This window comes from Marmota monax, unplaced genomic scaffold (genome assembly GCF_021218885.2).
Source record: "Marmota monax isolate L192 unplaced genomic scaffold, Marmota_monax_Labrador192_F-V1.1 WCK01_AAM20220418_F8-fsc00226, whole genome shotgun sequence".
Lineage (NCBI taxonomy): Eukaryota > Metazoa > Chordata > Mammalia > Rodentia > Sciuridae > Marmota > Marmota monax.
This window is the reverse complement of record NW_026693142.1, coordinates 1732368-1737898: the sequence shown is the minus strand read 5'-3', so window position 1 is coordinate 1737898 and position 5531 is coordinate 1732368. Positions and strand designations below refer to the sequence as shown.

Below are 5531 nucleotides of genomic sequence, written 5' to 3'. Positions count from 1 at the left end.
AAAATGTTCTCCCTAATTATTTGGGAATTCAAGAAGGGCATGACTTGCTTTCCCTCTTCAGCAGCATCACTTTGGCCACATCCATGGGTGTCCCAGGCAGGCTTTGGTGAGGTCTCCTCGTGCAGGAGCTCATTCTGAACAGCCACCCTGCGTACGCCTGCGAAGGGCAAGATTATCTTCACTGGCACATCCACAAGGGTTGTTCTAAAAAGGCTGAGATTTTGCAGCACTCACCAGTTTACCGGGTTCATTAATAGTTCGCTGTAGTCTTGTGATTTATGCCTTATAAGTTTCTTTTTTTTAATAGTGAAAAATTTATTAATACCCAATTAATAAATGGGCAAATGAATTTAACAGATACATCTCAAAAGAAGAAATACAAATGGCTAACAAATATATGAAAAAGTGTTCAACATCTTTAGGAATTAGGAAAATGAAAACCAGATCTACATCTCACTTCTGTCAGAATGGCAGCCATTAAGAATACAAACAATAATAAATACTAGAGAGGATGTGGGGGAAAAGGAGCCCTTCCACGCTGTTGGTGGTAGTGTAAATTAGTACAACCACCTTGGAAATCAGTATGGAGATTTCTCAAAAGGCTGGCAATGGAACCACCATATGATCTAGGTCTACAACTCCTTGGTATTTACCCTAGAGAATCAGAGTCAGCCTCCTCTAGTGACATGATTCTAGCACACAATTCACAATAGCGCAATCTTGGAACAAGCCTAGGTATCTATCATGGATAAAGGATAAAGAAAATGTGGTCTATCTACACAATGTATTTTTATTCAGTTATAAAGAGGAATGAAATTATATAATTTGCAGGAAAATGGATAGAACTTGAGGGCATTATATTAAGCGAAATAAGCAGACCTCAGAGAGTCCAGGGTCATCTGCATCCTTTCACAGGTGGAAGCTGGAGAGGAAAAAGGAGAAGAGAGGTGGGGGGCATCTCATGAAAACCAAAGGGATCAGCAACTGAGAGGAAAGGGGCAGAGGGAGGGAGGGGGAGGGGGAAAGGGGACACACTGAGGAACGACCTTGGCCAAATTGTATGCTAGACTGTGTGCGTGAATGAATTTGTGATCACAAATCCACCTTATGTTCGATTATGTGGCACCGATATAGTAATATGGAAAAGTTCCTCACTGAAGAGCTGTCCTGTCCCCCTTTGTCCCTTACCTACGGGTCCCTCCTTACTGCCCCCTGCCTGCTCCTTTACATTGACTGAACACCCTTGAGGAACTCTGGTCCCAAGGGTCTCACCTCTATGTGACTGGAGCACACTAGACTTCACTTTGGTCCTAAAGCAGAGTACTCCTGGTGGTCTCCACCTGGCTGGCTCCCCCGATGACAGCATTTGTAGTGCAGCTCCACGGTGTGATCAGTTCTGAAAAAAGAAGGGGAGCCACAACCTCACCCCACTTACTCAGCTGCTCACACAGACTTGTTCCCCCCACTGGCATGTACTCTTGTTAAGTGTCCACTGTCCTGTACCAAAAACAGATGAATCCTAGTCCCTGATCTCCGAGCGTTTATTTACAGTTAAATGGGAAGAGGGAAATAAAGACGACTCACGTGGGATAATTCTAAAGGCACTCACAAGTTATCAGAACTATGTACCATGTCTGGTCATTAGTCTCACTCTAAAACTGAGCACCTATGTAGATGTCCTTGTATGTGTCACCTTCTTTTGCATTTATTCCAGTCAGTGGGAAGATACAGAATATTTATAATATCACAGCCAGGCAACAGGTCAGGAGGAAGTACCTCCTCATACACCACGTCTCTCAGGAAGGAGGGGGTTTGTTCAAAGGCTTGCTTGGGACGATCTGTCTGATTCAGCTTTCTGTGGAGATGGAGCTCACCTGGCTCAAGGTCTCCAGAACCTTAGGTCAGACTTCATCTCGTGCTGTTTGACTTCTTGGCCACAGAGGCTGTGGCTTCATTTGGCCAGATAGTGCCAGGCCACGTGCGGTCTCCTGTGGCTCTTCTCCCTGCTGGCATCTCAGCAGAGTCCACTCCAGAGCTGTAATGGGGCCCAGGTAGATCTGCATGCCCTGATGCCGCCTCTGCCAGGCAGTGGGTGAACTCTCTGCACCTCTACTTGGACCCCACTCCTGACCATGGACAGCTCCTTGGTTTTCCACCATGTCCAGGACAGAGTCCCTAAGGGGGGATTCAGTCTGTGCCTGTTGGTCCAGTCTGTGCCTGTGGTGGCCAGGTCACTAGACACATCTGACTTTCAGGTGAATTATTGGATAGATCCTTGATTTTAAACATCTGGGCCAAAGTGATGTTTCCTCTTGGAAGGAGCATGTCATGACATATAGTTTGTGAGTTGTTTCTGCACCTTCTTTCTGACAGAAATAAGTATTCAGAATAACAGGGCGACTTCCATTTGGGATAAGTTTTTGCCAGGGAGGAAGGATGTGGGTAACATCCTGGGGACATCCCCTGAAGTAACACGCAGTCTCCCGAGTAAGAGAACTTTCAGGCTGGCCCAGCAGCCACATCCCTGGAAGGGACAGCAGCTGTCGACCCCACTAACTGTTCACACATGGCAACCTGCACGGTGCATTTCTCGTGAAGCTCTAGAATTCTCACAGTTAATACACTAGATTTTCTACCTGAAACTGCCTTTTGGTAAGAAACAGAATCATGTCTCCACAAAGAAATGGCAGATCTCTCGGTTCTGCAATCCGGTTAGTCTTTCTGCTAGCCCACCTCTTAAGACATTCTTCTTCTTTGATGAGCTTTCTGAGTCCTGGGAACCTTGGCTGTCTGCTTTGGGGTGTACACAGACACTCTGTGGTTTCACTCTTGTGTTGGTCAGCTGTCCAGAACTTGTCTTGCATCAGAACCATATTCCATGTGGTGTTTGTGAGGGGGTTCTGAATCAATGAGTAGGACATTTTCTGAGCCATCTTCTTTGTTGCTGATGAATACTCCAAAATTTCTGCAGAAATTGGGTTAGGAAGCTCAGATAGTCTCTCGTCACTTGTCAAAGAATGACCACTTGCACAAGAGGCCCAGTCTGAGATGGCACCCTTCCCATCTTCCCATTCATTACACTCACCAGCACCTTCCCTGTCACTGTGGATCTCCCAGTCAATAAACTGTGATTCACCTTCACCGGCCCCACCTTCTGGACATAAAATATTCCTGTTATGAAGCCTATCTATCATAGAGCCATGTTCATCCTCTCTCTGGGATTTAGGAAGTGTTTTGTCTTCATCTGACGGATCACTTCCACTGGAACTCCACGTTGTATCTGTGAGCTCCCTGGTATTCTTAGACGGGGTAGTTTCTTTCTTTGGTTTTGGAGCTAATTCAAGGTCCTTTTCTGTAAGAGTCACCTTTTCAGTTGTTAGTGTCTCTTCTACCACATGAGGACTTGAAGGCGGTCATCTGTAAATAAGAAAGTGGGTCCTCACCAAACACCAAGTTGCTGGCACCTTGATTTTGGACTTCTCATCCTCCAGAACTTGTGACTGCAAGGGTGGCCGCCGCGAGGCATCTCTATAAGTTTCATTTCATTCTTTCAAATGAGTTTTCTGAGCATAAAAAATGATGGCCATCTTTTACTAAGCATTAGCACATGCCGAAGCCAGATCCAGCTGGGCCCGGTCCCTACCTGCACTTGTGGAATCCTGGGGCAGTCCCCCAGGTGAGCACTGTCACTGTGCTCATGTTGAGGAAACTGGGGCAGAGAAGAGTGACTTGCTCAACAGCCATCAGTAGGCGGCAGTGAGACTGGGACGCAAAACTGTCATATAAAAAACAGAAAAAATAAAAAATAAATGACAACATTTGGTTAATATTTTTAAAAATACTGTCTTCAGTGATTTTAGGACATAACAACATCCATGCAAAATGAAGAATATAGTTTGTATAAGACATTTTATACTTTAATCTCTAATTAAGCAAAACCTTCAAGAACGTGGATTTTGACTTTTATTTACACGCTAGTTTTGAAGAAAAAATGTCAATAAAAAAATAAAAACTGACCACAGTCTCATTTTGACCACAGTGCTCTGCCACCTCTGTGCTGAACACATCTCAGTCTAGGAACTCTGAGCTACCTATGTGGGTAAAGGTCTTTATCTTCAAGCAAAAACACCTTCCTTGGTTGAGATAGACTCATTTTTTTGTTAATCTTAATTTGAGTTTCTCTTTAAAAGAACACTAAGTGCAGACTTTCTGTGAAGCTATTTATTTGGAACTGGGTCCCAGGAAATACTACTGGAAGGAGGCAGCCATGAAGGATTCCTATCAAGCAGACAATCGTGTGGGCAAGTGGGAGTTGATTCTTCAGGGCAACTCCAGAGAACACTATGGAGGTGGCTGAGGCACGTCTCCAACTTCTGCAGGCATTGGCTGGAAGTTCTCCCTGGGCACTTCTGGTCTGCCATGTGCACTGGTAGGGTGGGATTCTGCCATCAAAGAAAGCATTCAGAAAGAGACCCAAGAGCTGGCATTTGGAGTGGGAGTGAGAGGCACTGCAGTTGCAAGTCTGAGGAGGAATGGATGGGGCACCAACAGCTCATGCTCAACAGAATTTCACACCACTGTGGCTTTATATTTCTATCAAAGTATTTCATCTCCTTAATTTCTAAAGATGAAGTACTATGTAGCCTTCACTCTTGATGGCTTTACCTTTGAGATACCTTTCTGTGATCCAAATGTGGAGCAACTATAGATAAAAGTAGAAAGAGACAACCTGAAAAGATAGTCAATTTCAATCACAAAAAGCATGAAATATAGGCAAAACTACCCTAAAACATTTGCAAATAGTGTATATATGAAAAATTATATACTGTGGCCACCTGGATACATCCCAGGAATGCAAGGATGGTTCAATATTTGAAAATCAGTCATTGTAATCCTAATGTGTTAACAGGTTGAAGAAAATTCACATGATCATTTTACTTGATGAAGGAAATGATTTGACAAAATTCAGTACCTACTCCTGGTAGGAATAGGGAACTTCTTCAATTTGATAAAGGGTGTCTGCAAATATCTACAGCTAATATTCTGTTTAATGGTAAAAGACTGGCTGTATTCCTCCTAAAATCTAATGCAAGCTAAGCATGTCTGTATTCACCACCCTTATTCAGAATAGTGCTGGAAGTGTGGCCATTACAGTATGCCAGGGAAGGAAATTAAAGGAAAACAGATGGGAAAGGAAGAGGTAAGGTAACGCCTGTTTACTGATGGCATGTTCATGTGCATGAAATCTTTTCAAAACCTGCCAAAAACCCTCTAGAATTAGTGAGTTCAGCGAGTTCACAGAATACAAGATAAACAGTCAAAATAAATTATATAGTAGTAATGAATGCATAGATATCAATATTAAAATATAATGTCACAACTGTCCATAGAGTCACTTATGAGTAAATCTATCCAAACGTGCAGCACTTGTGTGGTCCTACAGCTCACGTGTGTGCCCCAGAGTCTGTGTGCTGGGAACTGTGTCCAGTATGACTGTGCTGGGAGACAGCACCTTAGAGGCCATCAGTCCA

At 43.8% G+C, this 5531-nt stretch overlaps 1 pseudogene; it reads right to left on the bottom strand.

Annotated features, from left to right (window-relative positions):
- Nucleotides 1-2014: 2014 nt before the first annotated feature.
- On the bottom strand, nucleotides 2015-3194 carry LOC124099913 (DNA repair-scaffolding protein-like; annotated as a pseudogene).
- Between the last annotated feature and the right edge of the window lie 2337 nt (nucleotides 3195-5531).